Below are 9,928 nucleotides of genomic sequence, written 5' to 3' on the forward strand. Positions count from 1 at the left end.
GCCAGAGCTTCCAGTCCTGGGCCAGGGGTGACACCTTGCAGAGCCCGGGTGTGGTGGCTGCATACTGTTGTGTACTAACCTGCCCCCCAATGTAAAACAAAACAATCATTTTCTCATTGCAACAACCCGTCATGATCACGGTAGGTCGCGTTTCCCATGTTCCTGGGGATTGACTGGGCTCAGCTGGCGACTCTTGGCTGTCGGTCCCTCAAGTGGTTGCTGTCTCATGGTGGCTGTGGCCCCATTTACCTCAAAGGCATGGGTCTGGCAGCAGATGCTGGCTGTTGCCTGGGACCTTCGCGGGGGCTATCAGCTGAGATACCTACGCGGGACCTCTCCCTACGGCCTCCCAGCATGGTAGCTGGTTTCAAGAACAAGCATCCAAACGGAGCCAAGAGGGAAGCTCTCTAGCCTTTCTGCTGTAGCTCTGGAAGTCACACGGTGTCATATGCACTGCATTCTGTGCGGTAGGACCCAGACACTAAGACCAGCTCCTACTCAAGAGGAACACCACTCCACCTCTTGGTGGGAGGGTGTCAACGAGTCCGGAGACATGTCTTAAAGCCACCACACCAGGAAGGCTGGGGGTCTTCTGGTTGGGCACACTGGCTGCCAGGCAGAGGCACTAACTCAGGTGGGGCTTATAGTAAAGACAGGTGGCATGATAGGAGAGGTCGGATGTCATCACCGCCCAAGGGCAGGAACGCTCGGAGGTGAAGGACAGGTCTGGATGTGCAAGAGTTCATTCTGTGGCTCCAGCACGGCGGTGTCACAGTGTGGTACTGACGGGTGGGCTCAGCTCCGCGGCTGTGACAGGCAAACCTTGAGATCTCGGGGCCTCAACCCTACCGAGGTTTGCTTCTTGCTCACCCCACCCTTCTCATGTGTAGGGTGGTCAGGGGACCTAGCCGACTGGAAGGTCACCCGATGCCACGGCAGGGAAGATACATTTGGAGAGCCACACACTGGCTCTTTGATACTTTAGCCAAGATGTGATTGATGTATGTCCCTTCTGCCCACAGCCCATTGGCCAGAATTAGTCATGCGGTCTGCCCCAGCAAAAGGCTGGGAAATGTGGGAAGCATAGGGGAGGGAGTACCACCCCATCAAACACCAGTTCATTCTCCTTCCACAGACCTGCTACTCGCCTTGTCAGAGTGGGTCCCGTCAGTCTCTCGTGGGAAGCTCCCCAGGCACCCATTAGAAATGCTGACACCTGGGTCCCACCCAGCCTGCTGAATCAGAGCTTCTGGGTGGGGGCCTCGGGATTGTTCTGACCTACCTTGTGGCTTCAGCTTCCCGTAACTATGCCTGGGCTTTACTTTCTGGTCTTTGCATCTTTTCAGTCTCCACTCCAACGGCAAAAGATTTCGCCCTCTGCTATTTCTCTACGGCAGAGTCTGCACAGAGGGAATCTGATTGGTCCGCTCAGATTTTGACCCCTGGACACATTGGAGGTTGTTAGCATCAGGGAGCTTTCTTTTCTCCTCCTCCTCCTCTGCCTCCTCCTACCACGTCTCTTTCTTATTCATCATCCCCATCGATACATAGGGGTAATATAGTGATTAGGAGTGAGGGCTTTGAATCCTAGGCCTGCTACTTACTAACTCTGTGACTTTAGGCAAATAACTCTTCTTGCTTTGTTTGCTCCTCTATCAAGTGGGGATCGTAACAGAAATGATCTCGTAGGGCTATTGAGCGAATGAAATGAGTCAACATGATCGTGCCAAGTGGGGTGGGCACAATCGAGCCCTTCACCTGTGGGATCTCCCGGCACATAGGGTCAAACTTAGTTAAACTGTAGGCCACCCAGCTGGTGTCATGGAGAATTGCTTGGAGTGGGGGGTGGGGGGTGGGGGGAAACCACACATTTGGTAACCGGAAGTGCCAGCAGTGTTCTATATCTAAATAAAGGAGAAACACACAGGAGGTGTGGAGAACTGGGTGCTTCCCTACCCAGGAGGAAAAGACTTTTTCTAGTCATGTCCAAAGAGCAATGGCCAAGGAAGCAAAAGCAGGACAGTTGAGAACAAATTAAACGGGCTGTTCAAAGTTTGACTTTTGACAAACGTTTTGCGTTCCTTCTCAAGGGCCATCAGCCTGGGGTAACGACTCTATACATGGGCGCCACCTGGTGTCCATGCCGAGTAATTCCTCCGGAACTTGCCTGCTCTGGGTTATGGGACAGGCTCCTTCATTGTCCGTTTTCCTGTTGTGGGACATCTTATTGGGAGGGCCTCAGAGGATGAGGCCCTCTGGTCCTTGAAGTCTGGGTTTGAATTTCAGTTCTGCCACTGATTGAGTGACCTGGGGCAAGTCCCTTCTCCTCCTCTGATCCTCCCTTTAACCTTAACTCTGAAATGACAAATTACACCTCTCTGAGCTATGGAGAGGATCTTGAGAAAGTGCTTTGTAAGCTGGGAATAATTGGAGGCAATGGAAAGAGGCATTATCTGCAGTCGAATAGGCCTGGATTCGTTTTTAAAAATATGAATTGTGCACCTGCTCTAAGCCAGGCAGTATTCTGGATGTGGGAATGTAGCAATGACTCAAACAGACAAAATGTATATTTTCATGGACTTAACATTCTAGCATTCCAGTTTCTGAGTCATTCATCCATCTACAAATATTTTTCTGGTATTACTATGTGCCAAGCACTTTCTTAAGCAGTGCGCACAGAGGGAATCCAATGTGGCTAGAATACAGGAAGCAAGGGGAACAGGGTTGATTAGGGATAGGACCAGATTTTGTGGGGCCTGAAGCTTTTATAAAAGATCTCGGATACTTTTTTCTTAAAGAAACAGAATACAAGTCATAAATACAGAACTAGGTTAGAGAGGGAATTTTTAAGAGAATGACAGAAGAAATAACAAATTACAGAGTTTATAAAGCTGACCAATAGCATCATACATTCTAGAGACATTGAATAAAATTTTTATTAATTAGCTGCATGATATAGTTCTATAATAATTTTTCTCTACACTTTTGCTGTGTATTCTTTGATCACCCAGTCATAAAGCAGCGATTTTTTTTTTTTTTGTCTTTCTGTAAAGACAAGGAAGATAATTCAGTCTTTACAGGATTAATTAACTTTTGGGGGGGACAATTTAAACAATTTTCTTTAACTTGTAGAGCTTAATGCCAGGTAAAAATTTCAGATTATTGTCATATTTGTCATACATAAATTTCTCTTATGTATGAGCTGGGAGTCTTCTTATGTACAGTCGTGGCTAATTTTTTTTAATGTTCATTTGTGTATTTTTGAGAGAGAGAGAGATCGAGCATGCCCTTGACTGCATGCATGAGCAGGGTAGGGGCAGAGAGAGAGAGGAAGACAAAGATTGCCAACCTGGTTCCACATTGTCAGTGCAGAGCCCGATGTGCAATCTCACAAACTGTGAGATCATGACCTGAGCGGAAATCAAGAGTCAGAGCCATGCAGGGGCCCCAGTTAGTGCCTAATTTTAAATACTCTGAGCTGAAAGCACCCTAACCAGTTTGTCAATATCACCCTCCCCATGGCCCGCCACAAAAAGAAATCTTTATCCTTGTCAGTATTTCACGTCAAATAAGTGAGACATTTTAATCTTTTTCCAGTGAATTTTGTAATTCACTCCTTTCAATTAACTAGATTATTAAACAATCCAAGTCTATTCAGTACTTTGATTTAAAATGTACCTAATTCTTTTTTTTTTAATGTATTTATTTAAATTCAAGTGAGGTAACATTTGGTGTATGGTTGTACCTATTCCTCTCAACGAATTACTACTGTTATTATGATCTGCAGGCCATTTCATTGATAAGCTCCAGACATCGCTAGGGCAGAAATGCTAAGGACGACAGGACCCAATACAGCGAGGTCATGAAACATCCAATTTCCCACAAGGATGTGCTAGCTATTTATAATACTGCTATGTGTTTGACACATGACCTATAAACCCAGGACTCTGCTATTTCTAGTTTCTGCCATTCTTACTAGAAGGGAAGGGAAACCACTCCATGCATGTTTAATTGCATAGGCTTCACTGCCCAATATATTTCTGACAGTATAAAGAACTTCTGCTTTAACCAGACTCAGCTGAGAACCAGATCCTTTGCTTATAGTTTAGTATGTCTGAAGATTGGGAGAGTTTTTTGTAGCCTAGCTTCTGGCTCTGTTGTGTTTCAAATCTCGCGTCCCACCCACTATGTACATACTCTTGATGCTGGGCCCTCAGATGTCAGAAGGCTTGCACCTCGTGTCACAGTGTAGGATGAGTCCGCAGTGGCCAGGAGGAGTTTTCCTGACCTTGCTGTAGATGAAGGCAACTGTGAACCACATAAACAGATCCCTCTTGTCTTTTTCGGGCTGCTGTAACAAACTAACCACAGGCCGGGTGGCTTAAAAAGCAAACATTTGTTTCTTACAGTTCTGGAGGCTGGGAAGTCCAAGATTAAGGTGCTAATACATTCTGGGTCTGGCAAGACCCTGCTTCCTGGTTCACAGATACCTCTTCTCGCTGTGTCCTCACGTGGCCGCAGGGGTGAGGGAGCTCTGCAGGATCTCTTTTGTAAGGGCACTAATCTCATTCATGAGAGTTCCATCGTCATGGCCTAATCACCTCCCAGAGCCCCACCTCTTCATACCGTCACATTGGGGGTGAGGATTTCAACATATGAATTTGGGATGGGGGAGACACAAACATTCAGTCCAAAATATCTCTGAACCAAAATTGAATGCATGCCTGACACAACTCTGCCTTAGCTGTGTGAAAATTAATAACGGGAAACCTCGCTAAAATGGAGTTGAGAGGTTTGAGCAAGGGGAGCTCTCACGCCCTACTACTTGTAGTCAATTGCAGACCCCGCAGGAAGAGCCATGGACTTGACCTTGGACGTGGATACTACTCTACTATTCCAGCTGGATGAAGAGACCCTTTTCTTATCCCCCAGCAACAGCTCAGCCCATAAAAAGCCACCATACTTCAAACTCCCAGTTTATTCCAATGGACTTTTAGTTCATAACCGCCTTCCCCTTTCTTACCCCCTTTCTCCTTAAAAAAAAGTGTGCCGTGGGGCGCCCAAGTGGTTCAGTCGGATAAGCGTCTGACTCTTGATTTTGGCCTCAGGTCATGATCTCAGTGTTGTCGGGCTCCGCACTGAGCATGGAGCCCGCAAGCGATTTTCTCTCTCTCTCTCTCTCTCTCTCTCTCTCTCTCTCTGCCCCTCTCCCCTGCTGTCTCTCTCTCTCTCAAAAAACAAAACCAACCAACCAACCAACCAACCAACCAACAAAAAACCGCATGCCTCTCACTTGTTCCCCAGGCATGCCTACAGTTCTGCTACGGCTGATTTGTCCCAGGTTGCGATTCTCTTTTATTCCCAAATAAACCAGTCTTTTGCTGGTGGAATAACCGGCAGTTTTTATTTTTAAGGTTAACAGCTACATCCTTCAGGTACTCCACTGCCACTGGATGGAGAACCGGAGTGGAAAGAGACATCAATCTTAAAGGATTACAGTTAAATATCTTACTTCTACAACATTTACAAGAACGTACACCCAGGTGCTATGTCTCCTCCAGGGCCCCTGCAAGCAAGGGTCCCGAACCTGAGGCTTCACTATTGTCGAGATAAATCTACCCTATGAAATGAAGCTAGAAAATAAGTAAGGGGGACACTAGGCAGGCCCCTGCAGTTGTTAGGAGGGAGTTAGGACTCGATTCTAAGAGCAACAGGAAAACTTAAAGGGCTTTAATGGACGAGGATGGGGGTTACATGATTTGATTTATATTTCTCAAAGACTGCTCTGGTTTCGGCGTGGATGCTGGGCTTCAGGGAGGCAGGTGACATTGCTGAGGACATTGCTAAGGCGGCTGGTGGGCCTTCCCCAGGAGAGAGATGGCTTAGACTAGGGTGGGATGGGTAGAGGTAGTGGTTTGAAGGTTATTTTGGGGGCTGACTCAGATTCAGTAGAGGTGAGGTGGGCATCAAGAGGGTCTCCCAGGGGCGTGTGGGTGGCTCAGTCGGTTAAGCATCTGACTCTTGGTTTCAGCTCAGGTCGTGATCTCATGGCCCATGAGTTCAAAGCCAGCATCCAGCTCTGTGCGGATAACACAGATCCTTCTTGAGATTCTTCCTCTCTCTCTCTGCTCCTCCCCCTCTTGCTCTCTCTCTGTCTCTCAAAATCAATAAACAAAAACTAAAAAAAAAAAAAGTGTCTCCTAGGTATCTCCTTGAATGGTTGCTGCGACCCCACCCCCTGAGGTGGGAAAATGGGAGCTGGATGGACCTGTCTGTTCGACCTGTTGGAATCCTGTCTCTACCATTGCCAGCTACGTTACCCAGGACAGGTCACTTCTCTCTGGGCCATTTCCTCATTGCAAAAGGAGGAAAACTAACATCTACCTTGTGAGGTTGCTCGAAGAGATCCTTTCCATAGGCCTAAAATGACGTCACTGAGGCCAAGTCCCCAAACCAGGGCTTCATGCATAAGCTATTTGCAGTTGCAACCTCCCCCAGAAATGTAGTCTTAACTGGTCAGTCAGGAATTTTCTGACCAGTGAGTGTGCCGCAGGAGCCCTCTCCACCCCCTGCCCCCAAAAAGATGAGGGCACATCAAGACCGCTCGCTCTTGCCCCTAAAGGAAAGCGAGCTTGCCTGAAACAATCCTTTTCTTTTGCTAACTTTCTTGCCACACTGCTCTTCCAAAACCTGTTTGGTACTTTTCCTTCTACTTGCTAGATGGAGTGCAGCCTGACTCACGAATCATTTAATAAAGCCAGTTAGATCTTTAAAATGTACTTGGTTGAATTTGTGTTATTTAACAAGAGTAAATGAGACAACCTATCAGGAGAAGCCTGGGATCTTACAAATAACCTATATGTTGAATGCCATTTTTGTTCCAAGATTTATTAGTATTTACTATGAATCTCAAGGGAGGAAACCAGCCTTGGATCCTTATTCTGTGGTATGATTTTTATTAGGTTCTAGCAATTGGCTTTGGCTATTGAAAGCAGTGATGTCCCCAGGCAAGATAATAATTGCTGTCCCCAAAGGGCGGGTCAATGTGATTGATCTTTTTAATAACAACAGTAATAATAGCTAATATTTCGTGAGCATTTATTATTATCAGGTTCTTTACATGCTTTGTCTCATTTATCTCTTACAATATCTATGGCACAGGTACTTTTATTATCATCATTTCCATTTTACAGATAAGAAAACCTGAGGTTCAAGTGATTAAATAACTTCTCCAGGGACCCCTTAGGTAGTAAGTGAAAGAGAGGGGAGTCCATCCTTGGGAGACCTGGCAGAAGGGTCAGATCACCTTTCAGAATTGTTCTGTAAGGCCCGGCCCCGCCCCTGTCATCCCCCCCCGCCCCCCCCCCCCCCCAACGCACCGGTGCTGTCCTAGGTTAGAACTCTTGACTGGAGGTACCAAGCCAGAGACTGCCAGTCAGGCCTGTGTCGTCCCGGCCCGTCTCCGCCCCTCTCCCCGCCCCATCCCCTCGCCCCACCCCATCTCTGCCAACTGCCCCGCCTATCGCCCCTTACCGCCCCGCCCCTTACCGCCCCGCCCATCGCCCCGCCCATCACCCCGTCCCGTCCTTTGCCACCCCGCCCATCGCTCCGCCGCGCCCTCCCTGAAGCCCGCCAGCTCCCGCAGCGTGGCGTCTCCGACTCGACGCGCGGACCCCGGCGACTCGTCCTCTAGCCCCAGCGTGGGCGCACCTCTCCTCAGAACCGGCGCCGAAAGTAGGGCGCAGTCTGAGGGGCCGGGAGGGAGCCGCGGGCTGAAGGCGGGCTGAGTGACGGGGGCCACGGCCACCCGCACCCCGACACGCGCGCCCCGCCGGCTCCTCAGCCGCGCGAGCCCCGCGGACCGCGCCTGAGAGAGAAACGCCGTCGCCTGCAGCCCTTTCGGGCTGGAGGCGTGACCCGGAGGCGTGACCTGGCGCTTTTTCCCCTCGCGGGGAGGACCGGGCGCCTGGGGTCACCTCTCTGGCCTCAGTTGCTCTCTCTGGCTAGCCGGCCTTGAAGTCTGAGGAGACGTTTGTGGAGGAAGCCTTTGGCGTCCCTCGCCCTGACGCTCGCCGTCCTTCCCTCACAGCCGTGGACACCCTCACCTTGCCTCCAGCGCCTTCCCCTTCCTTGCCAGGCACCCCGTTTTGTCCCCATGAAGGAGCTCGCCCTCTGGCCCTCCCCACGCCCCTGTCCCAGAGCGTCCCCTCCGCTTGCGCCCCTCACCCCCTCCTGCGGGCGGCCGCCCTCCCCCTTCCCCTCTGCTCCTTCCCCCTCCTTCCTCCTTCCCCCCTCCTCCTTCCCCCTCCTTCCTCCTTCCCCCCTCCTCCTTCCCCCTCCTTCCCCCCTTCCCCCTCCTTCCCCCTTCCCCCTCCTTCCCCCCTCCTCCCCTCCTCCCCCCCTCCTCCCCTCCTCCCCTCCTTCCCTCCTTCCCCCCTTCTCCCCTCCACTTCCCCCTCCTTCCCTCCGCCCCCCTCCCCCTCCTTGCCCCCTTCCTCCCCTCCTTCCCCCTCCCCCCTCCTTGTCCCCTCCACCCCTTTCCCCCTCCTCCCCCCCCCTCTGTCCCCCTCCCCCTTCGTCCGTCTCTTCCCACCCTCTCCCCCTCTTCCCAACCTCCTCCCCTCTCTCCTTACCCTCCCCCTCCCCGCCCCCCATCCCCCTCAGTGCTCAGGGCCCTCTCTCAGCAGTGGCCTGCCCCTGGCTCCCAGTTCCCGGTTCTCTGGTTCTCACCAGCTCTGCCTTGCTCCAAGCTAGTCCATTCCAGAAATAAACCTTCGAGAGTAGGGGTGGCAGGAAGGTTGGGGCGGGGGTCGTTGGGGAGGGTAGAATATGTACTCGGGAAAAGTCAATATCTCAGATTGAAAAACAGAGTTGTTTTTCCTTAAAATACATCAATAACCATATACCTGGGAGCAATTTTATAAGATAACCTGGAATGTATTCCTAGATACCAAACAGTAAAAAGAATAAAGTGAAACCAAGGCAGGCACAGGCCATAAACATTAAAATCTCCAGCTCTACCATTGGGGAATGTGGTTTTGTAGATTGCCTAACTTTTCATTGTGGGCCCAGTGATTTGATTTTTGGGGTGGAAATGTGCATTGATCAAAACTTACCTAAATCTTGAATTCTGTGGCTGATTTTGTTTTTGTGTTCATTTTGTCTCAATTTTCTCTTTTAGTCAGAAATTCAAGTAGAAAAGAAGCAAAAAGGCTTTTATAGTGGAAGCTTAAGATTTCTTATATGAGCAATAATCTGATTCTTCACTAGAAGTCAAAGTATCATAATATCCCTTTGCTTAGAGGAGCCTTATGATATTCTCAAAAATACTACAAGTTGTAGAAATGTGCATAAATTGTTTTAGTTCTAGGTGAAGTTTTTTTTTCACCATTCTTGTTTGAAAACGTTTAAATTTGATTCTTGTTTTCTTTCTTGCCTTTCGATTCTTTTCCTTTAGTTTCTGTTTCCTTCATTTTTCCACTTTATAGTCCTTTGGAATTCCATTATTTTAACTTCAGAAGTTAATAAATTGCTGACTAAACCAGAGTATCTTGAAGAAAACAAAGAAATTCAACACCTGGTTATAAATCAATTGTCCAACATTTCTCAAATTCCTAAGTTTTAGAAAAGAGGTGATATGTGTTCGCTTTTCTTAGTTTTTGTGTGCCTTTTCTTGTTCAGTTGTTTTTTTCCCTATTTCCATCCTATTTTTCCCAGGCCTCCGCCTCTATTTATTTGATCTTATTAATAAGAGAACTTAAATTCTTTGTAGGAAAAAGTAAGTAGAATGTAGGAAACCATCAGTGATCAGAACACATGTAAATCGGGTGTGGTCACAATCTAATAGAGTTCTCATTAGTTTATAATTTTGTATTTTACATAATGGCTTCTTTACAAGAAACTGAATTGAATAATAGCTTCAATTGGA

The sequence above is a fragment of the Lynx canadensis genome, chromosome A3 (genome assembly GCF_007474595.2).
Source record: "Lynx canadensis isolate LIC74 chromosome A3, mLynCan4.pri.v2, whole genome shotgun sequence".
In the NCBI taxonomy this organism is placed as follows: Eukaryota; Metazoa; Chordata; class Mammalia; order Carnivora; family Felidae; genus Lynx; species Lynx canadensis.